This window comes from Amblyomma maculatum, chromosome 1 (genome assembly GCF_055883805.1).
Source record: "Amblyomma maculatum isolate TAMU_Amacu chromosome 1, ASM5588380v1, whole genome shotgun sequence".
Classification (NCBI taxonomy): domain Eukaryota; kingdom Metazoa; phylum Arthropoda; class Arachnida; order Ixodida; family Ixodidae; genus Amblyomma; species Amblyomma maculatum.
Genome location: NC_139344.1, coordinates 210,184,202 through 210,209,157, shown reverse-complemented (window position 1 = coordinate 210,209,157; position 24,956 = coordinate 210,184,202). Strand labels below are relative to the sequence as shown.

Below are 24,956 nucleotides of genomic sequence, written 5' to 3'. Positions count from 1 at the left end.
GAGTAGCCGTCGCCGCTGTAGAGGGCAGTCGGGAGAAATAGGATGGATTCTTAAGCTCCACCTTTCATATGGGACAGTGCTAATGGTTCCCGTTTGCTGGCTCCGTTTGCGGTTGCTCCTTCGCATGAATGCACTTTCCTTCAAAATCAGGTGAACACGTAAGCCGTGCCATCGCGTCGGCATCCTCATTTTTTTTTTTTTTTTGATTACAGAAACATTACACGTTTGTACAAAACAGACAATATAAGTTTAAATATTGCACAGGCGTGCCACATTGAAATATGGCGTGTGTTCGTATAACATGTTTGCTGTTTTCACATTTAAGCAAGTGAAGAAAGGTGCTTATAGGTTTCTAGAAGCGTTTTCAAGCCATTTGCTGGGAGAGCTTCTTCACGAGATCGCTGAGCCTCCTGAAAATCTCACGTTTTCGTTCACTGCTGCCAGCTATCAGCAGTCATAACCTCTAGCTAACAATTTATTGCTTTTGTCACAGCTCTGACTGCTTACGCTCGGATAATAAAACACATAACTGACCTCAACAGCAGTAATGACAGAAGTCAGTTGGCTGGTACGAGCTGACTCCTAACTGAAACCCAGCTAGAACCCGTTGATTCCACTTGACCAGCAAGGACCCACTGACTTGTAGTAGGCATTTGGAACCAGTTAATTCCAGTTGTGTATCAGCTGGGACTAGCTGAAACCAGTTATAAATGGCTAAGTAGATTTCGATTTTTCATCTGTTTGGGCGAGTGCAAAGTTTTGTACTTTGGCGAAATAAGAGGATGGCTTTGGAATTAGGCGTACGATGTGACAAGCAGCTTTTGAAGCATTCGACATTGCAATACATGAACTCTAATTTTAATCATGGGAAATCAGGAAGAAGATGATTTGGTCATTTTTCAGTCCAAACCTCGATGTCCGCCAATTTTTTTTTTTTGTCTTTTTTTTTTTTCTTCAGAGCTCTCGGAGGGCCCTGACAACGGAGGGCCCGGTTCATTTGACCCCTTTGAACCCTGAATAATCCCAGTCCTGCCTACCACACGGGCAAGTTTGATTTGTAGGTGTTCTATATGCCGGTCCCGGAGTATATGTTTATTAAACGCACTGCGTAGTGCTTTGAGTAACCTCTATTAGTTATTGTCTAGGGTTAGGGGAACGTCCCAGAAATATTGATAATTCCTTGCTCTAAAAAGTACCGCTTTTGTTTTATTGGTATTTATTTTCTCGTTTCGTTCTCCTCCCCACATGTTGGGTTGTCTACTGGGCATCGCCTATGTTAACATCCCTGACTTTTCCGTTCTTCTGTTTTTCTCTCTCTCTCTCTCTTTCTCTCTCCATTAGTAACACGTTTCTCACTGACAAGTTATGTGGTATGGCTAAAAATTAGCCTTTCGTATTAATTCACTTGCTCGGTTTCTGATATAAAAATACTTGTATCGCCTCCATATAATATACTCGAAGCTCCATAACAGCGACGTCTGCATGCGTACAAAGCGTGTCGAATACTACAAATGTCTTTCAGTTTTGGGGAAATTAGATCAAGGAATGCTGAATAACAGGGATGAGAGCACTGCTTCAAGCGGGGTTACCCTCTTCTGATCTTGTACTTGCTCGCGGCTTAGGTGTCCATTTTTATAACTGCGATTCTATCTGTGAGAAAGTTCTGAGTCCAAGTGAAGATTCAACTGTCACAACCAATGTGTTCTAGACCGCGTAGAATATTCCCATATTGTCTAACGCGCCCTTGAGATTTATCGCGAGGATTGTTCTGACACTCTTCTTGCCTGGGTATTCCAGTACTTTCCAGTTATACCATAGCGTCTTGTGTGCAGAGGTGTGCCCGGAGCCAAAACAGTGTTTGGGAGCCAGCCCTTTTTGTCAACTACGTTGGAAATTTGAGGTCAATTAATCTTTCAATTAGTTTCCCAAGACAGGAAGTAAGAAAAATAGATTTAAGATCATCTGTCTCAATAGGCTTATTAAAACGTGTTTTGGAACTAAACAAGCTTCGGCTGTCTTCCGGCTGTCTGAATTTTGTCCCATTTCCCCAATATGAACAGAAAATTTCATTAACTTTCTTGATTCTTGATCATCTTGCCGGTGATTTTGTGCGTCCCCGGCCTGGCATTGCTAAGATTTGAACCTTGACTTTTCCGAGCGTGACTTCCTCTTCTAGCTCAAGTTCATTATTACAAAGTACTTATTATCAAAGCAAACGATAACATTGTCTCAGTTCTCAATAGGCCCCTATCTGGCAGTAATAAAAATTCTCTGAACATTTTTTATTAATTTTTAGACTATAACACCAGGGAATTACGATCTTGCATTTTAAGTCATGATTTTAGTTTTCCCATCACAGAAGCATCACACTACTCGCGAATTCCAAGAAAACCTTATGTCCAAAAATTGATGTAATTACTAGTCCTACAAGGCTTACTCAAACAACATCTAGGATCCTATATACCTTTATAGTTGATATTGCCTCTGCTCTAAAATGTGCTTGGAGCATTGCATCAGATGTTAGGGATCACTGCGCTGTTTTTGTGTCAGTTTCCGAATTATTCTATGTAACAAAATGTGATTGGGAAGTGTTTATCTTTTACTCTATGGCTAGTAAGAGCCTTTGCACCTTTAGGGAAAGTGTGCTTGCAGTAGACTGCAGGCACCAGTTTTCGCTCTGTGTGCTCCTGAGAAACGCATTTATGAATAAACTAAACCGCATTTACGAAAAGTGTTTTCCTTAGCAAACAAAAATAAATAGTACCAAAATTCGAAAGCCATGGGTTGCACCCATACACATCAAGATGATGAAATGTACGAGTAAGCTCTTCATACGCTTTATAACACGCAACTCGGATGATCTTGATATCATCGAAGCATATAGAAATAGCCTAGCCAAACATTTAAGAACTGCTAAGGCTGAGTATCAACAGCAGTTGCTTGAAAACAATAATAAAAATGTACCTAGAATTTTTCGGAAATTTCTAAAATGCGTGTTTTGTTTTTTTAAGAAAAACAAAACCAAGAAATTAGGACCAGGACCGTTTAAAATTAATGGTGCACCTTGTATCAGGTACCGCGACATTCCTGAAGAATTGAACAGCTTCTTTATTAGTTTTAAACCTTCCGGAAGTTCTGCATATGGTAGTCAGTTGCATTTCATCCAGCAGATCCTGAAGAATATTTTTTTTTTCTATTCTACTCAATCTTAATGCAACACGTATATGTGCGGATTACAATGGTCTTCAAATAAACCAATAAAATCTGCAGCACATATAATAGCCCCATTAGCGCATATATTTAGCATTTCACTCTCTTTGCCGACGTTTTCGAATGGAATGAAAAATGCAAATGTTTCTGATATATTTAAAGGAACAGAAAGAAATAATATATCTAACTATCGTCTGATTTCCGTCCCTCCTATCTTTTCGAAAACTCTGGAAAAGTAACTCTCAAATAAACTTAGAGTTTCAGTAATAAACATGCTATTATAACAGATTCCCAATTTATGCTTCGTAATGGTAAGTCTATTGAATCGGCTTTGCTGGAGCAAAAAGAATTTATACTGCAAAGCGTTGAAAAACACTTCACTAAAGCGTTCGACCTCCTCAAACACGACTTATCACTCTTTAAATTAGAATTATATGGAGTTCGCGGTGCCTGTCTTAATTTATTTCGGTCATACTTAGCAGAACGTCAGCAGGTAACTTTTGTTGACAGGAGCAAATCCAGCCTTCAGCCTACTCGTTGCGGCGTTCCTCAAGGTCGCTTCTTTGGACCGTTCCTCTTCAATGCTATATTAATGATATAATCAATATAGCACCAGGCGTAAAATACATCCTGCACGCTGACGATACGGGTTTCTTTTTAGTGGCCCTTTTCCGGAAGATTTAGTTCGTAAAGCCAATAATGTTCTTGAATAGCTCACTGAATGGTTGAAATAAAATGGCTTAAATGTTAACGCCAAAAACATTTAAGGCAGTTTTCTTTCAGCCAACTATTTACCGGTCACTCAGGAACCCCACTCATGCTCGGAAATGATGAGATTGAAATTAATTAAACTTTTAAATTTCTTGGCGCCGTTTTCAACACGTGTATGAGATGGAACAATCATTTGAATCACATTATCAACAAACTATAAATGTCAGTCGGGTTTTTGTCAAGATGTTGATACGAATCCCCCCTCCCGTTAACCGTTACTTTACCACGTCGTCGTAAAATCGTACCTGAACTACTGCCACTAGTGTGGTCCACAACGTCAAAACGTAACTGCAAAAAATAACTGGTTGTGCATTAAAAAAAAAAAAAAAGGATTCGGCTCGTTGCTGGAGCTGGTGACGTTAAGCACACAGAGATTTTTTCCTTCAATACCAAGTTGTTCCTGTTGATCGCCCGTGTGAATATCGTTTGCGGCACTGTTTTATGTTTTCTCAGCCTATATTCGCGAACTTTCTCAGCTCTCTTGCCGAACTAACGCCTAAACCGGATAGCATAACGCGATGCAACGATGAGTGGTCTCTTCCACGCACTCGAACTAATCATGGCAAGCAAACATTTCTGTTCCTGATACCACATATACTTAATAAACACCGGAAATGTGTAAATAACATTTATTGTGATTCTCGTAAGGATATAAAGTTCCACTTTGTTAACAGAAATGAGTAGCTCTCTTTTTGTGCTGTCCAGCATTTTTTTTTTATTGGTTTTTATGTTACCTCGACAGTTTGCTTGTGTATGTGCTAATCTTGTAAAGAGTATCTAACAGTGTATTTTACTGGCGTATTTTCGATGTATACAGCTGTGTGTATAACTGCGCTGCCTCTGCACTTTTTTTTTTTTTTTTGTTCTTCTCCCCTGGGTTATTTTGTTTTTAGGGCCCCAGACACTCTCAATCTGCTTAACTGTAGCTTTTCGTGTGGGGCCCATTCCTGCAGTATGTATATGAAGGATAAATAAACTAAACTAACTAACAACACACCCCGTTGTCTTCTTATGGCACTAAATAGCAAGACGCGCAAGGTTAATTCAATGCCACCATTTTGAGAGTGCTGTAGCGGCATCTATAGGCCCCGCAGCGAAACGACGGCCCTGGACTGCCCATCGAGGTGGCCATGGGTATACGCAGCGCTTGCGCTTTTGCGTTTCTTTGAATTTTTTGCATACACAAATGGATTGCGCTACCGTTTCGGTGAAATGAACAGCCCGTATTGTGACAACTGTGGCTCGATTGAAACTGTGGAACATATCCTACTTGAGTGCACTGCGTACGCTGACGAGCGTGCAATCTATGAACACAGCATGGAGAAGCTATCCCCACTGCCTTTAACAATGAATAGTGTTTTAGGTCCCTTAGCCTGCCCTAGGCAACAGAGACTCGCGATGAACTTTTTATTTACATATTTGAAAGACATTGGACTCCTTGACAAACTCTAAATTCACCTCGCATGTTTCCCTCAGGTAGTTTGCAAGGTGTGAACTCTATAAGCACATTTGTCGGATCATGCATTTCATTATTTGATTTTATATCATTACTCCACGAAGCACCTTAACTCGTATTTAATGGCCGTGTTTTATCTCCCCCTTCAATTCTATTATTTCCCTCACCATTCTTTTTTCAATATTTCCCTCCCGAATTCCCCTACCCACACAGAGTAGCATGCCAGCGAAATCTAAACGCCGGCAAAATTCTCTGTTTTTCCATTTAAGAGTCTCTCTCTCTCTCTCTCTCTCTCTCTCTCTCTCTCTCTCTCTCTCTCTCTCTCTCTCTCTCTCTCTCTCTCTCTCTCTCTCTCTCTCTCTCTCTCTCTCTCTCGCGACAGGTTGCTCGTACAATTGTATAAGTGAATTTTTCGCCTCACGCAAAGATTGTTCATTTATTTATTTATTTATTTATTTATTTATTTACTCGCAGGGCCATGGCATTGCAGAGATGATCGAGTGGCTAAAAAAAAAAAACATCAATAACAATACCAAGAGTGCCAAATACATGTATATTAGCAATGTAGCGCATTATGTAATACTAACAATGGTCGACACTGGCTTAAGTATTAGTAATAAATTCGAGTGCGATAGGAATGAAATTAGTTTGCTTGACAATATATATATATATATATATATATATATATATATATATATATATATATATATATATATATATATATATCACAAAAATTATTAATGTAATCTGATTAGGGGAAAGATAATTAAACACAAAGTAGAAGAAAGGACGTTCCACGTCCGCCGCTATGTTAAGGGTGGCGCTGGTGAACACTCTGAAGGTTCGTATACACACAACACAAATACCCAAGAAAGTAGCAGGGGGGACAGCGGCCGATGTAGCTCAGTTGGAAGAGTACCGGACGCGATATTCAGAGGTCGTGGGTTCGGTTCCCACCATCGGCACGTTGTTTTTTCTTCTATTTTGTGTTTAATTACCTTTCCCCTAATCAGATTACATTAATAATTTCTGTGACTATCAAAGTAAACATTTAAAAAAAAAAAAACATAAATTACCATCCCCAACGCTTTCCTCGGCCTCGCCGACTTTTCGCTTCTTTCCTTCATGTATTATAACGAGCACCCTCATTCCCCCTTCATTTATCTGCTTGTAGCTTACGGGGGTCTCGGTTCTGGCAGTCTTGAAGCCATAGGTAGCGTAAGAGAGTTCTAGCACAGCTTTCGCCCTCGCTCTTGATCACGTTCTACGTGACGCTGGCGGTAACACAGGACGTTCCACGTCCGCCGCTATGGTTGAGGGTGGCGCTGGTGAACACTCTCAAGGTTCGTATACAGACAACAGAAATACCCAAGAAAGTAGCAGGGGGGACAGCGGCCGATGTAGCTCAGTTGGTAGAGCACCGGACGCGATATTCGGAGGTCGTGGGTTCGGTTCCCACCATCGGCACGTTGTTTTTTCTTCTACTTTGTGTTTAATTATCTTTCCCCTAATCAGATTACATTAATAATTTCTGTGACTATCAAAGTAAACATTTAAAAAAAAAAGACAAACCATTGAATGAATGAACAGGTACACTTATGTGTAAGTTCAAGCAGCCGTAACGTTCCCAAGCAAGGGAAAGGTTAATTAGAGACTTGAGTATCTTCGTATCGAACACACTTCAGAAGCCATCTTCATATCGAACATACTTTAAGAGACGGTATAAACGCCGTACTATACCCTACGAATTCACGGAAGCCGCCGCTCGATTTCCGTCTTCAAGCAGAAGCAAGAAAAGTTGTCCTCTGATGCATTTTGCCTTACCGTGGGATAGTTGTGCCACTTACATAAAAGCTGCATTAAATTCCATCAGGTTTAATATTTCAGTCAGCGCCTGTAAAATGTATCAGCAGCCGAAATTAATGCACAGCATTTGTTTAACAGATTACAGCTGAGGCTTGGCTCCTCAAGCCAATTCGATTGGACATCACACACAGCTGCGCGCGACAGGCGGATTTAAGAAAGCCGAGCACTCGTAATGCGGCAGTAGCGGAAGGAGAGTGTTGAGTCGGTGTCGGTAAGTACCGAGACCCCTCTTCCTCCGCAGATAATTACTAGCAGCTGTTAAAAGCGCAGCGCCATTCAGCGGACGGCGCCGGCCAGCCTGCCACACTGCCGGTGATTAGATCTCTCATCTTCACGGCTATATGGGTTGCCGCCCCAAAAGAGACTGCAAATATTTGAGAAGCAGCTTTTCGGTGACGCAGCGGTCAAGTGCCGAGATTGCTAAGACGGGCCGGCATTTGAAAAACGTTCTCACGATGACGGCTACCGGCTTCGTCGCGGATAGCACCTCCTGACTGTGAGAACACGCTGTTTCCTGCAGCTGCCGTCGATGTTACCATCGTGGTGCGGCGTTTTCAGCCTAATAATACAATCAACGATGCCACCTTGTGCAGAAATTCTCAATGCCCGATGATTTCTTGCCAAGAAGAACTGTAATTCGACATAGCCTATCTCACACAAACAAGGCTTGTTTGCTATTCCTTTCTGGTGAAATAGACAACTGGAGAAAAGGAAAAGAAACGCCCCGCTTACATTTTATCGCGCGCATTTATCCGTAGCAGTGTGGTATTAACCAACATAAGGCTTCGTAATTAGGCAAGGCTTCGGCACATGGCAAGGGCTTCAAACAAATTAGGAGCAAGTCAAGTGTAGCGTTGCTGAACGCTACGACAGGCATATTTTTTGTGCTGTTTCAACAATCGCAAAAAAGCGAAAAAAAAAATGTGAAATCCGTTATGAGTGTAGCAACTCATGTCTCAGGGCCCCATGAATATTAATTAGGCAGATAAGTCTTGGCAAGCACCGAGACTGATGCGCAGCTACCACTTCGTTCGATCCGAGTTAGCAGTTTTTTCCAGACTGGTAACTTCAATTTCGCTAGAGGTGTTATGTACAGTATGGGCGTGTTACATGCAAATTCTATAGTTTCATTACATTTTATATGCAGCATCCGTGCGACAGGAGAGAAACTCCGGAGAACCGTGGCTATCAGGTCAGAGAAGTCTGCTTTATCCTTCGCGTCCCACGGCTGCTGAGAAGCAGTAGTAAGGGAATGAGAACTGATCCCGTTCAGGCCTAATCTCAATGTAGGACGCGTGTCCCCGACTTCTGGCTCTGTGCTTCACACGTAACCTCGACTCGCACAGCGGGATACCTGGCAGAGCGGTCTCCTCAGCCACGCGAGACCCTCCTTTTTGAGTCCGTGTGTCGCGACCATGTTGTCGCACCGGCGCGGCACCCAGCTGGCGAACGCATCCGCTGAGAGAGCGCAGCCCCGTTTCCGGCTCAGGTATTCCAGCTCGCAGCCACACTCATCAACGGCGCCGCACTGCTTTCCGAGATAGCCGCCACTGCTTATCACAGACAAGGGAGAACGGGCCAGACCTGCACGGCGGCAGCGTCCGGCCGCCGTCACTCCGGGGGCTGTCCCCGGTGAAAGCTCAGCGCGATCCTCCGACACCTCGGCGACGGGTCACGTCTGATGCTTCTCCCGCATCGTCTCGGCGCGCGGAGGAGAAGACAGCGTAGGATGTGAGTGCAGGAGGGGCCAAGGCATCCCACTGTGACTATAGTGTCTCATGTCCATAGATTTACGCATATGAGATAAAAGACGTGCTTGTTCATATTTTTTTCTTCGACTCGAATACAAATGAAAGCTGGATCAAGATTTTATTCTAAAAAAAAAAAAAATCGATCTTTATATTTGGCAACCTTTTGATAGAGCATTTCTTTAATTTTCAAAAAAAAAAAAATATTATACTCAGATATTCGCGGTTATAACAAGGTTTTTTTATCGTTTACATGGTGATGTTGTGGAGCCTTTATTCACATTTCTCTCGAAACAGTATCTTTAGATGTTTAAGCATGTTTTTTTTTCAGAGACGATGAGGTGCAAGCAAACAAACTTTTTCATGGGCCTCAAGCGATGTCTTACGCATGAATACGAAGAAAATTAACAGCCTAAGTATGTTCCTATTTTTGTTACTGAAAAGACCAATCGTGTTTGCCAATTCTGCTAGAGCGAGCAGAAAAAAACACATTAATGTATTTTGTGCTTAAAGCAAATAATTCGAGTCGTGAGTATGTCTACAATCAGATTAAATTTGTGGAGCCTGCATTGGTTACTGAAGCACAAAAAACAAATGAAAACCATATTACTCAAAAGTTTTACCCAGTTTGTCACTAGAATGCTGCATTTCTTTAGCTTTCGTTATAAATGTTTCGCAGCTAATGGTCGAAAATATATTCAAAGTCGCCCCCATCTTAATGCTAACTCAGAAGGAGCATTTTCCAGAGACACACCAGTACAAGAGCTGAACAGAGTAACGTGAAAGCATTCTTCTTGAGTTCGAATGTTTTCACAAGTTTTGCGGCGTTGTTTGCTTTATGGGACGCCTTCATGCACAGTCACGAGTACGAAACCGCAGAATCCTTCACGACAGTTTTCATTTCAATGTGCTCCATGCAGCTTTTCTGAGTCCTGACTGTTTGCAGCTAACGTACCGTAAACTTATTTAATACAGCGTTATATTTATTAATGTAGAGGGCTGTAAGTTTACGCTAATTATTTAGAGGTAATCTGCTGCTTTCTATGCGGATTTAAGAAACCAGCTACGTATCAAGATCTTTCCAATGCGACTGTCATCTGTAAGTCTAACGAGAAACATTTGACGTCTTATTCGGCTGCAAGAGCTGCGGTTTCTTTGTTGCACTATATATATAAAGAAAAGGGTAAAAAAAAAAGGTAAAAAAATAGCGCTGAACCATGCTGACCGCAAAAAAAGAAAACGAGACACAGGCGCCAAACACGACAGACACGAAAACGTAGGAAAATGTGTTTGGTATATTGCCTGGAAAACCTCGTTTTTGTCTGTTAATATCGCAGTGAAAGCAACCTAAAGCGTAACTCACAAATCTGTTGGCTTGTTGTAACGGTCAGTATATAATATAGGCGGCTTGGTGAATATCATAATGCATGCCTGGCTGCGGTTTAATCGAGCAGAATTTCTATCCATGTTATTTTATTCATTATTTAGAAAAATACGCGAGGAAAACTTTCTGAGTTGGGTAGTTTTGCACCCAGTTCCCGTGCGACGGCCTTTATGTCATTGCTTACATGATTTGCACACTGCAATTCAGCTCATGTTCTTCAATAGGTTCATCTAACATGACGTCATCGCACCACATGACGTCATGGCACGAGCGCCATCCGCCATTTTTTTGGTCTCTGCCCGGTCGTCGCATATACCAAAGTTGACGTGTGGTGGAGTCACACGACGGACAAAATCGTGAAGCACTATCGCGATCTGGCATTGTGTGACTATAGTGAGCTAGAATATTCTAGCATACTGTAGACGTGTCTCCACTACTTTGCTTCCGTCCGCGAGCAGCATTTTCGCAGTTCGCCTCCGGAGTCATACACGAGCGACACTTTCCTTTTGCTTTTATTTTTTGTAGTGGAAAGCATTCCAGCCACACCCTGGTGCCTAAGCATGTATACAGCGTAACATATATTCTACTAAAATGTCGGCGAAAAGCGAGCTTTGAGGGACTTACTAATACAGCCGCAATGCAGGCATGAACGGGCGTCGCATTGTTCTGTATCCCGATCATCTTAGCCCGATGCTTGTAGTGCGCGCAGCAGTATGTCTTATCAGCGCCTGGTCTGGTACCCACAGTCACAGGGAAAAGCTCGCAAGAGCTAATTAGTAACGTGCAACGGCTTGAAAGTATTCCTTGCTTTCCTATTGGCCTCGAGATCGAGCAGAGTCGCCACCTTGCGGCTCAGCGGCGAAACCTACTCAGTGTGGATGCGTTTTCGCGTCGCGTGCCAGCCCGCAGTGATTTACGCGCGCGTGCGGCGTGTACAGGAGTGTTTTTGTTTGTTTCGCGGTTCCTGTGAGCTTTTGCTTACCTATATGCCTCTTGCAAAATAAATATGAACAGTCTATAACCCCACGCTTCATTAAAAAAAAAATACTTGTCCGTATCGAGCATGTCATGCCTGGATAAGGACATCATTCATCGCGGTCTTCGGCGCTTGAGATCCTTTGACATGCAATGTCTCAAACGAAGTGGTACTGTCGTTACCACCGTGTCAAAGCAAAACAGGTCGCTGCCGTCAATAAAAGTTAATGCAAACGCTCAGAAATCGCATATTCCCATTTCTGTTTGCAATACCGCAGCTACTAAAACACATGCCACCGCAGACTGCTTCATATAGCAGAATGCAGTTTGAACAGACCACTCTATGCCTACTATGCCTTCTGTATTCACGATAGAGTTGTGTGAGTACTTTTTTTTTTTTTTTTTTTTTGCTTTTAAACCTCTTTTGCGGTGTCTCAATGGTAAGGGCGCTCGACTGCTGGTTTCGAGAACAGGGATTCAATCGCAACCGTTTCGAAAGGCGCTCCTCTGCTGTGGGATTTGACTGCACAATAAACAATCCCACGTGGTTCATGTGGTGTTAATAATGAAAAAAAAAAAAACGACACCAAAACAAGCCTCTGCAATCATCCGTCATAGCCGATGCCGCTTGCATGTTAAACCCGGACCAATATGCATCTCTTTTTTTTTTTTTTCTTGAAGGCTTCTGTGCATCCGTAAAAGTTTTAGTGAGCAAATTTTGCTTTAGAGAAATGCTCGAATGTTTGAGAAACATATTCCCTACGCCTAATTGTTACCCTAAATATTACATAATACACCTAGGTTAATGTACTTTACTGGTAGCCTATTATAATCATTATAATCCCTTTTCGTCCAAGTGCTGTCTTCCAAGCAAAATCGTCGTTTCTGACAAGGGGAGTAAAACAGCTTCATGCGGGCTTAAATATCAGTGTTTAGTTCGGGAATAAATACATCTTTATAGCCGCATGATAAGATGACCTTCATTTCTTTCGGAATAGTTTTATATCCGGCATCTGTTTTCAACCCTAATATTTTACTTCGCATAAGATTTAGTCACTGCTAAATAATTAGTGATAAAGAAATTTTCAGCCTGTAAAACATGCTTCCCAGAGCATGACAGTGCCCATGCGCAGTTTATAACGATGTCTTCGCAGCGAGTAATTCGTTGCTTGCACTTTAACGTTACTGAAAATTAATCGCTGATTATTGTAAATTCTGTCAAGTGTGTTAAAGTTCTTTCACACGGTGTACATTTATTGGTATTGCAAAACAAAATAATTACACTACAAATTTACCGTTATATATTAACATCACACACATCAGAAATCCCTTATACTTCACTCGGTTTCAGGAAATCATTTACAGTTAGTGGAAATGCAGTAATACGCTATCCCATTCTATGACAGTGGCCACAAAAAGCATCTCGGCAAATTCAATCCACTCAGCACTGTACACGTGAACAATCAGCTTCCCTGTGCGGCGAGGTTTCCTGTATATTGTCGGCGTGATCTCATTATTGGGGAATACTTGTACGTGGTTGTCTGGGCCAGAGTTGATGTGCATTCAGTCTAAAGCAACTCGCCATGCAGTGCGCTGCCAGTGCTACATTTAACCTGCTTAATCCTCGAGTCAAGTACGATATAATGAACCAGGCTTTCTCGATTCAGTCTAAAGTATTGCAGGTATCTGCGTGGGCTTGACAATAAATTCACCGGTCTCACTCGCATGAGACACGCGCAAACTGTTTAAAAGTCGATAAGAAAAACAAAGCTGTCATTAGGCAGGCCCAAGCATTAGGCGCGTGAGCGCGGTACAGCGCAAGAAACGTGCAAAGTAAATCTGGAAGTCTGGTGGTTGCGTGCTTTGTTTTCCTAAAATCTGCTCTTCTTCTGCTGCATTGGCGAAATCCTTGGATCTTTTTCTGCAATATTGCAGAAATACTGCATAAGACATGTTTTCATCGCCAACAAACCCACCTTAAACTCGGAAGCAGACCTACGCAGCGTGCATTTCTGCGAGCGCCGCCGGCTGCCGATCCACACTACCGGAGTGACTGTGGCGCCACCTCTAGGTCGATCTCGCGGTGAATAGTGCTTTAGCATGCTTGCAGTTACACTGCATACACGTACCGGGAGCAGAAGGGCAGCAGTCCGAAAGGTTCTCCTCCAAGGGTTGAAAGTAGCATGTTTATGAAGTTGTCATTGAGTAAGCGCGATCACTTGCACATACACAACCGCGTTTATATCACATCAAGCGGGACAGTCAGCACGACAATGCTTTAGCAAAACGACGCAGCAGAAGCAACAGTGCAAGACCTGCCACAGCAGGCGTCTATCCCAAAAAGTTGACAGTTGTGCTGTTCTTGGAGTTTTACACCTGCAGGACCTATTGCCGCCTCAGTAGACAGCGCAATTGACCATTACTGTAGAAAATTACAGAGTTCACAGCACCTTGGATATTCCGAACTGCCCAAACGAAACCTCAGCAGACGGCGACGATGAGCAAGGCTATGGCGGACCGGAAGCGGAAATGCTTCATTTTTCCCGTCGTCCCCCGCGTGGCAGCCGACAGTGAATACAACCTATACAGGCATGAAACAAACAATCCCTAAAGTCAAGGGGCTTCGGAGGATCCCAGACCTCCCCCCCCCCCCTCCTCCCCCTCCCCTCTCTGTATTGACAAGAGACGAGACCCATGCGCTATAATGCAGAAATTGCATGCACAAATTCGAATCAGGTAACTGTTTCTGTTCTTGCCCGTGGTGGTCAGAACATTATTCTTCCATCGTTTCGTTGCTTTATTCTTGTTCAAAATGAATCCGCAGCGCCAGAAGCAGGTGGCAAACAGCTTTGTAAAAACCGTCCACATAGTTGCGCCACTCCACATCTGCGAGTGCACGATTCCAACCTTTCAATGATCCGATGAAATTTTTAAATATATTAGCCTTAGAGGCGTAAGGTAGAACTTTACTGCTATGATCCTTACGGCAAGACTAACAACGAGATCAATGAAATTCCCGTTTGATTATGGTAAATAGAGAAAAATGCTTCAGCCGTCGCTTTTTAAATATATATATATATATATATATATATATATATATATATATATATATATATATATATATATTCTAAAAACGACTCCCAGCCAAATTCGTTCTTTTGACATAATGGAGTTTAGAAAGCGATCGTACTTCCCAGTACAAATATCGCGGCAAGAGACTAAATTTCCCAATTTCCTCAAGTGCATCAGTGGGTGAACTGGATCCCACACAGGGCAGACATGCTCGAGAATTGGGTTAACACGAGAAAAATATGCAGGTACTCACATTCTTTAGATTACGCTTGCTTACGTTCTGTGATGTCGGCTACCGTTATTAATTACACCGCTAACCTGTGCTGTACATGAACTGTCTTTAAAAAAAAAAAAAAGCACTCACAAATATTTACACGCAGATTATCCTTCTAGAAGCTCACCACACCATCAATGTTGATAAGATTGCCCGGGCTATTTTTGCGCGAGGAATGCATTGCAGTATACTAATTTCCTACTGAACGACACGACGGATTAAAAATTATAGGCTTATACTTTGGTTTTGGTGCCTGTTTATGTCTTGATATTACGAGCCTCTCATCTCATTCTCCCAGCATTGCGTACCAAATGAATATATTTCATTGCATTGGAAGTACTTCCTAGTTTATGCTTTCTTTGTGGCGGCTCCTAAAAGCTCTGCCATGTATAGTCCAGTCGTTTCCTTTCAAAGTGCACAATGGCTACTACATCTAAATACCTTTTTAACAGCCAATGCAAGCGCAAAAAACGCCTGAAATGACGCCTGGCTTTTGATCATGCGGAGCGGAAGTAGGTTTAGAGCTATGAAATCCGAACCACAAAACATTTTCTTTCCAAACAACTATCACCGTCAGTCGTGTGACTATCAATTTTTTTATTTACACTTTCTCTTATAATAAAATAGCGCTTTCTTTTTTTTGCTACCAGTAAAAGACGAAACACATCTCAAATATACGGTAACTCAATATATTGTAGCGAAGTGTTCGCACGTTGAACTTTCTTGACGGCACGACGGCTCCGCCGCATTGAAGAAAGGAACCAGGCGATTTCGTTTGATAACACAAGTTAACTGAATTTAATAAAGATGAACTCAAACAATAATTAAAGCGAATCCAGTAGTACCAAATAAACAACTAATTCAAATTAACAACACATCAGTCCGCAAACGCGACATCTTCCGAGCAGGGGTCCCGAGCAGCAGCTCGGATGGACGCCGTCCTCCCTTACTTGCCGCCAAAACCCCTCTGTCAACGTTCTTCAGGATTCTCCAGGCAGTGTTTGTTACCAGGCGGAAATGCGCTTATCGGAGCCAATGAGACGACTTTCTTTACAGCTGAGAAACCAATAGGACGCCGGTGCCCGCGAGGTTGTTTCCTGGCGAGCACCGCGTGAATTTCTAGAAGACGCGGCGCATCTCCGCCTGGCACCCAAACACACAAAAGGTAAACCAAAAACACATGGGCCGCAAGGACGCAGACGGCACAAAACACAAAGCTCCGTCCGTGCTCTCAGCCGTCGCCCCCAAGCCCTCAGGCGTTAACCGGTTGGGACGCGAGCTTTCAACAGCTCGCCTCCTTCATAGCCGTTAACCATTTTCCGAACGGCGTACATCGTGAATACCCCCCCAAGAAGAAGGGGAAAGCACAGCGACGCCGTGCAAAAGAAAAAAAGGACCGCTCCCCGGCTGTGCACGGGTCCGGAAAACGGCGCGCGACATAGGCATAGCTCGCTATGCGACACCTCCCCCCTATGAAAAAGAGTGTCCCACTCGGTCACAATCATGCCCGTACAAATAAACCGCAAGGAAATGCTATGAATAACTATGTACAAGGTTCAAAAATGAAATTACGTCTACCGGATAGAACCACACAACAATACCAAAATTGAATAAAATATACGCAATGCCGAAAAAACGAGAAAATATAAATGTCAGGTGAAACAGATTACAACCAGGAAGGTAGAGAAGAACACTTACACGCAATAAAACATTGGCATATCAGTCAAAATGTTACAGGGCACACTCAAAATGTCCACTTGCACGTATTCACACAAAACACAAAACATTCGGGAGTATATACAAAGTCACGGCGGATTAATTAACACTTCCGTCCGCGCTGTAATACATCTCGGTATCACTGTCATAATCGGTCCTTACTCCTTTGGGGTTGGTGCGAGTTCCCGTGGGTCTACACTGAAATGTTGATTCGGAGTATGAATATGTCTCAGTCGCACTTCCAGCAGAGGTACCGCGATCACTGTTTTTCACGGTCGAGGCCGCTACACGTTTTGGCCTTGCGGAGACACGAACACAGCGCTCAAACGCATGCACACCATCACCACGATCACCGTTTGCTGACTCGTCGTCGGCGTCCTCATCAGAAGCAAGCCGTGGGTGGTAGTGTTTCAGACGTTCAGCGTTGACGACATCCCGCTTTCGGCCGGTGCGATCGATGACCTCCCAGTTATTTTCTGATACCTTCCGGAGCAGACGGAACGGCCCGTGGTATCTGTGGAGCAGTTTGGTGGTCTTTCCTTTCGATCGAGAAGGCGTCCACAGGTACACAAGGTCTCCCGGATAGAAAACAGCATCCCGTCGTTTGGAGTCGTATGCCCTTTTGTTCTTTTCTTGCCGGTCTTTCTCACGCTGAGCTACGACTTGGCGCGCCTGGCGAAGCCGGTGCACCACCTTGTGAGCATCCACTTCGTCACAGTCGACCTGCGCGACACCGAGGGCCACCTCAACAGGAAGTGTTGGCTCGTGTCCGTGAAGAAGAAAAAACGGTGAAAAACCTGTCGTTTCGTGTTGCGACGAATTATAGGCGAAAAGAACATAAGGCAGGAATTCGTCCCAGTCCTGATGATGCGAGGAGACATACATGCTGAGCATGTCGGCAAGCGTGCGGTTGAAACGTTCGCACAAGCCATTGGTTTGCGGGTGGTACGCTGTTGTTTTCACGTGGTCTGTACCCATGGCTTTAAATATTTCCTCAATCAAGGAAGCAACAAAATGTTGTCCGCGGTCCGTAATGATGCGGCCTGGTGCCCCGTGGCGTAGGACGATCTCTCGCACAAAGCCCTGCGCGGCCTCAGCAGCTGTAGCCGCCGGGCATGCTACTGCTTCGACCCACTTCGTGTGGTAATCAGTCATCACGAGGATGTAGCGGTTTCCGGATTGACTCTTCGTAAATGGTCCCAAAAAGTCCATTCCAACCTGTTTAAAAGGCATTCCCACCGGGGGAAGAGGCTGGAGAAACCCGATTGGTTTGCCCGGTGGGGCTTTGCGCGTCTGGCAGTCAGGGCAAGACAGCACGTAGTTTGACACCTGCGCGAACATCTTAGGCCAGAAGTAACGCCTACGTATCTTCTCCCATGTGCGCTTGACCCCGAGGTGTCCCGCCGTGAGATCATCGTGGCAGCCCCTTAGCACCTCTGACCGCAAACATTTTGGTACAACCAGTGCGTCGTAGTCTGACTCGAAACCTTTCGCTCGCCTGTGCAACACACCGTTGATCATTCGAAAACACCGTGCCGTCTTTTTCAGTGTTCTGGCAACGGGTGAATCCGGGTTCTCCAGGTGTCCTATCACTTCCCTCATCCAAGGGTCTTCCCTCTGCTTCATGCCTACATCCACGCGACCTAGCACAAGCAGCGGTGCAAAGTTATCTTCACTAACCGGTGCCGGCTCGCGTGGCAGGCGAGAAAGGGTGTCTGCATCTGCGTTCTTCAAACCTGGGCGGTGTTTGAGAGTCAGGTCAAACTCTTGCAACAGCAGGGACCATCTCATGAGGCGTCCATTCGGATTCTTGACATTCATCAGCCATGCGAGGCTGGCTTGATCTGTGATCACGGTGAAGTTACTGCCGAATATATAAGGTCGAAACTGCCTACAGGCGTAAACGACAGCCAGACATTCCTTTTCTGTGGTGCTGTAATTAGCTTCCGCTTTGTTGAGATGACGGCTGGCGTAGGCGATGACATGTTCCCGACCCTCGTCTTTTTGAACCAGTACAGCACCAAGACCGTAGTCACAGGCATCCGTATGGATTTCGATGGGCTTGCCTGGCTCGAATTGACGCAGAACTGGCGCCGTAGTCAGCTTCTCTTTGAGCGCTTGCATGGCCGCCTCGCATGCCGTGTCCCACTCAAACGAAACATTCTTTCTTGTCAAATTAGTCAAAGGTCGGGAGATTAGGGAGAAATCCTTGATGAAACGCCGATAATAATTGCAGATTCCCAGGAAACTCTGAACTCCTTTCTTGTTTTTTGGCGCTGGGAGCTTTTCGATCGCGGCTATTTTGTCCGGATCTGGTCTGATGTTCTCTCCAGTCAGCACGTGCCCGAGATACCTGATTTCTTGTTGCGCGAAGCTGCATTTTTCCGGCTTCAGACGCAAGTTGGCTTCATCAAGAGCGCTTAACACCTTTTCCAAGTCCTCTAGGTGAGTTTTCATGGTCTTCGAGAAAATGACAATGTCATCCAAATAGGCCAAACACACCCTCCAGAGAAGACCACTCAAAACTTTGTTGATCATCCTCTGGAATGTCGCGGGAGCATTGCACAGACCGAAAGGAACGACATTGAACTCGTACAGACCGGAGCCGCATGCGAATGCTGTCTTCGACTTGTCCTCTTCGCGGATTCCTACCTGCCAATAGCCTGAAGTGAGGTCAAGCGTCGTGAAATATCGAGAACCCTGCAGCAGATCCAAAATGTCATCGATTCGCGGTAATGGGTGCACGTCTTTCTCGGTAACCGCGTTCACCCTTCGGAAATCAACGCAGAAACGCCAACCTCCCTGCGGCTTTTTCACGAGAACGACGGGCGATGACCAGGGACTGTGCGACTCTCTGATCACTCCGTCACGAAGCATCTCTTCCACTTGCGCTTTAATGACCTCCCTCTCGAAGGGTGAGTGGCGGTACGGATGTTGACAAATGGGTGCTGAGCTGCCCGTGTTTATAGTATGCTCCGTTACGTGAGTGCGCTGAATCGGATTGTGCTCGCCGGTAAACAGGTGACGAAACTTATGAATAACGGACAAGAGCTCATCCCTCTCAGATGGCGTCAGGTGTGGCCCAGTTTGGACGTCAAAGTCCTCTGTCGCAGTGGGGTCGTGTGGCACGGCGAGTCCGAGTTGCGCCTCATGAAGTGATGTGGCCCAGCCGATCTTCGCGTCGCGATGTACCACTATCGGCAGCAAGGTAGGGTTTGCAACACGGACGATTCCCATCCCACCAACCACGTTCACGACAGTCCGCGCCACCTGCAGTCCACTTCTAAGGGTTGACTTTGGCTCGACAAGCTGAATTCCGTCTCTCGGTATGTGTACCCTTAAAATGGCTTCCGTACGAGGCTCGATGGAAACTTGGTCTTTACTTCGTGCAGTGACCACATTTGACTGCGATTGCACGCTAGTATTGAGGTGCAGCTGGTACACTTCACTCCCTATTTTTAGTTGTTTACGGAGGAAGTCAATCAGCAGGTTTGCCTGCCGGCAAAATGGGAGCCCTCCTATCAACTCATAAGGGCAGTCCTTGAGGACAATGAATCTTACGCTGAATCTGGTCGATCCGAATTGAAGCACTACTTCTGTTTCTCCTACAGGTGCTAATAAGTCTCCGCTGATTCCTTTGATAAAAGCAGTGCCCTCAGTTAGTTCGACTTTTGAAGCAATTTTAGCCGCGAAGCTGGAAGAAATGATGTTTACGGAGGCGCCAGTGTCGATGAGAAGGGTGGTCTTCAAATTATTTGCCTCGACTTGGACCGTGAGGAGTTGGTCTTCGGTCATCACGCTCACAGATCGGCCAGGCTGACCACCTAATAAGCCCGGCCGTTCCCGTTTCCCGGATTGGGAGCCTGCTCGTCGCGCGCATTTCTCTGTTCGCGGTCCTCGTCTCTCCATCGCTGGCGACAATTCCGAGCTATGTGACCGCTTCGGTTACAGTAGTGGCATCGCGGCCGTCCGTCGTCGTCACGCGAGGTTCTCTGGGGCCATGGCGCGCGCCTACGAAAAATTTCTTCTTCCATTGCCTTTAAACGTCCGGATAATGATTCTAGAGAGGTGGCGATCGCCTTGAAATCTTGCTCACCTGCGAGCCTTTGTTGTTGACCATGGGAGGTAGCAGTGTAGGTGGGAAGTAGATGGTGCTGCCCAGATCCCGGCGCAGTCAACGGACGAGGCTCGTTGTTAGCGCTGCCAGCTGTTGGCAAGATGTCCGAACTACAAACACAGGGTCCCGTTGCCAGGTAGGTGGTGTTTGCTGCGGTGGCCGGCAGCACCCGGGAAGTGAAACCCATCAGCGCGGCCCGACTGAGGCGTTGCAGTGTCTGCAGGAAGTCGGCGCAGCTGGACGGATCGGATATTATCATCTTCTCCATTGTCGCCGGTTGCAGGCCCCGCAGCAGATGACGCAATTTGTCTTCTTCCGGCATTTTGCGGTCGACCCTGGCGCACAGCTGCAGCACATCATAAAAATATTTCTCCGGAGATTCCGACGGCAGGTGTATTCGATTCTGCAGCCGAAGGTGAGCGATTTCCGTCGCGTGGCGGCTGCTGAAGCAGGTCTTGAGCTTCGCCGCCCAGTCACTCCACGAAATCGGCGCACCGGTAAGCAGCTGTGTGGTGTGCCACTTCTTCGCATCGCCCTCAAGGGCAAGGTACAAAAATTTCACCTTTGTGTCGTCGTCCCAAGCGTTCAACGATGATACGTGCTCGTAGCAGGTCAGCCATTCCGCCACGGACTCCTCAGGGGTTCCCTTAAAAACAGGAGGGGGGATGGACATCCTCTGTTGAGAGCTCGTCATCGTAGCGAAGTCAGCTGTCGCCTGCATGTCCGGATCACTCCTGAGATGGGGGCGCATCTCCGGTAGAGCGGGGTCGTCGTTACCACGCACCTTCCACCACTTGTAGCGAAGTGTTCGCACGTTGAACTTTCTTGACGGCACGACGGCTCCGCCGCATTGAAGAAAGGAACCAGGCGATTTCGTTTGATAACACAAGTTAACTGAATTTAATAAAGATGAACTCAAACAATAATTAAAGCGAATCCAGTAGTACCAAATAAACAACTAATTCAAATTAACAACACATCAGTCCGCAAACGCGACATCTTCCGAGCAGGGGTCCCGAGCAGCAGCTCGGATGGACGCCGTCCTCCCTTACTTGCCGCCAAAACCCCTCTGTCAACGTTCTTCAGGATTCTCCAGGCAGTGTTTGTTACCAGGCGGAAATGCGCTTATCGGAGCCAATGAGACGACTTTCTTTACAGCTGAGAAACCAATAGGACGCCGGTGCCCGCGAGGTTGTTTCCTGGCGAGCACCGCGTGAATTTCTAGAAGACGCGGCGCATCTCCGCCTGGCACCCAAACACACAAAAGGTAAACCAAAAACACATGGGCCGCAAGGACGCAGACGGCACAAAACACAAAGCTCCGTCCGTGCTCTCAGCCGTCGCCCCCAAGCCCTCAGGCGTTAACCGGTTGGGACGCGAGCTTTCAACAGCTCGCCTCCTTCATAGCCGTTAACCATTTTCCGAACGGCGTACATCGTGAATACCCCCCCAAGAAGAAGGGGAAAGCACAGCGACGCCGTGCAAAAGAAAAAAAGGACCGCTCCCCGGCTGTGCACGGGTCCGGAAAACGGCGCGCGACATAGGCATAGCTCGCTATGCGACAATATCACCATCATCATACGTTTAAAAAAAATTAGGTCCTACGATCACTTCAATCTGTCTACTTTTCAGTTCATTCCCTAAAAGAGCCACAACAATGGGCAACGAGTATGCGAGTTGTGGAGAGGTATATATTTATCTTCCTTTAAAGCTTACGTTTACTCGCATATTAAAACAAATGCGTTCTCATTGGCAGCTCATGTTTTGGGTAGTCTAAAGCTTGTCATCGCATACAGACAAGAAAAAGTGCTCACATGATTTAATACGCCGACTCACAGGGCGAGTCTTTCCACCGAAGTATTTTTCCCTCGATCTCTTACGACAGTAAGGCTGGGGACGTTCGAGGTTGAATATATCAGCACAGCACTCACCACAAAAAGATAATTTTTTTTGTCGCAAGCAAGCTTTTTAAACACCTATAAAAATTCGATGCTTGCTATTGGGTTCCTATGTATACATTACGCCTCTAGGAACCGATTTTCCCTGAATACGCCAACCAATTGTTATCTTTTCCTTCTTGTTAGAGGTTTACACGCGTAACCATTTCCCAAGGTAAGCACTACTTGTTGTCCTTCATGATTTGACAGGTATTGCTTACAATTTTTATTCTAGCCGGGAAGCAGATAAGACGCTATCAGTTCCTACGTGTTGTGGCGCGGTGTCTAGATTGTCGCCCTCCGTCGTCACATCGACGCCAAGACGTCGCCGTAGACAGTCGCAAGAAGTCAATCGCTAGGGTAAACAGTCAACCGATACAGTTATCGCGACGGCGGGATCGTGGTGAGGGAAACTGAGAACAAAAAAAAAAAAAAAAAAAAAGACAAGAGTGGGGGCATAAAGGCGACGGTGTCGGGCTGCCGAACCAGCGTCGGACCTGGACTGCCGTCACAGGCGGTGGTGCGCTGTGCTTCTTTGCGGGTTGAATGAAAATCGCTATGCATATTCTTACCTTTGATTTGCGAAACGGCAGCTTTCCACTCGACTCCGTCTCCTGTCTATTTGCATTGCTAGATGGTCCGGTCCCTTCAAAATCAGCAGTAATACTAGGAGGGCAGAAACTCCAGGAGAGTAGGTTGAGTGAAGGGGTAGGTGCGTGAAGCATCGGGAGGGTGGAAGGGGGTAAAAACGGTGCATCCAACCACTGAGGGTTGCTTTTGAAGGGTGGAAGCTCCAACACCCTCCCCCTCCCTTCACGCACACATACAGAAATGCAGGGCCTCTTCATTGAAAGAGATTGTAGTTAAGACAACGACATGTATCCGACTTCTCATAACGACAACATGCTTGACACGGGAAGCTTGAGAGTTAGATACGGAGAATCCACTAAAATCGTGCAGAACTGAGTGCGTCACAAACACTGCCAGGAGCAACGCAGTGCTGCTTCAATAATATGCCATGTGAAATGCAGCCACAGCCCAAGCAAGTCTTTCTTCCCTTCCATCGGAGACATTTGACTGGCATGAAGTAATCTGCGCTCACAAATTTTCCCAGGACGAAGTAACACACTTACTCGAGTTGTCTGATTTAAAAACAATAGTTGAGTTCTACATTCAATTTCGACGCGAGGACTAATCGAAAAAAAAAAAAAAACTGGAAAGCGGGGGGGATGCGAGGCGGGTCTCTGTTTCGATGCAAATGCGGCGAGAGGGGCATAGTCGGTCTATTTGTATAGTTGCGCAACGCGCTGAGCGGGTTTTTGTGACTTCGAGATGGTTGCGGCGTTCTAGGTGTCGGTTACAAATGCTTGCCGCTTTCCGAACTATCCATCAGCTTTTGCGACACGTTCGGATTAAAATAAAATGGATTATATTATAGCGGTTTTAAATTGCCCCCGCCCCACAATAAATCGTGCCATAGCACGCGAAGCAATAGGAGCCGCCTGTTCGAATATCATTTGTATCCCTGATCTCGCGCCCGCCCGTGCTGCGCGCGCGAGCTTTCTTTTGTTGCGCTTGGCAGCCACCTGACCGACCTCCTCGGAGCTGCTCGCGAGGGTGGCGCGGCCCAGCCGCTCGGGGACGGCTCTCCGCTGCCGAGAGCATGGAGAGATCGGGCCGGAGAACAGCGGTCGCGGCTATCACGGATTCAGCAGTTTTGACCCCGGAGTGACTCCGGACATGGCTTGCGTACCGGAGATTTATAATGCGTCCCGACCTCTGGGATGCCGTCAGTCTAGACTGAAAGACCCCGGCTGACTGTGGATACAATGTGACGCCGGGCGGCGTCTCCGAAAACAGCCTAGTGAACGATCCTTCCGTCTCTGATGCGCGAATGCTTCGCTGCAGTCACTCTAGACGCGATAATGCTCAGGGAAAGGTTTGGCATAGCCGTGACCACCGTGAAGGTTCCATTCTGGTCGCCCGAGCAACTTCTTTGTATGCGCAGAGCATTGGAGGTGGACGCTGTGTTTCCTAACCCATGCGAGGGCAAATGAGTTTATAGCTTTTGGAAAAAAATATTATCACAATAAAAGACGCACACGGAAGGCCGAGAGAAACACAGAGCAGCGCGTGTCCTGTGTCTTTCCCGGCTTTCCGTATGTCTTCTTTATTGGAGTTTATTCCTTTCAAAAGCTATGCCCCACTTTGTCCAAGTACAAGTTTTGTTAAATTTATAGCTCCTGCCTCTTTTTTTTTTTTTCTGCCTTTGAATTCCACTTAATACAAATGCAGTCTTATACCTCGCAACAAAGATTTCAACGGGTGTTCCGCGAGACGCCCGACAGGACGTAGCGAAAGTTTATTCTGTTTTCTCCGAGCTTAATGTCGCCCCAGCGCGCGACAATGAAGATTGCAAGTAGTTCAGGT

The 24,956-nt window shown here is 45.7% G+C and overlaps 1 non-coding gene across 1 annotated transcript; it reads left to right on the top strand.

Moving 5' to 3' along the window:
- The first annotated feature begins 6,831 nt into the window (after positions 1 to 6,831).
- TRNAS-CGA (transfer RNA serine (anticodon CGA)) lies at positions 6,832 to 6,904 on the top strand. Its single transcript has one exon. It is a non-coding gene; the product is annotated as a tRNA-Ser (tRNA).
- Positions 6,905 to 24,956: the final 18,052 nt, after the last annotated feature.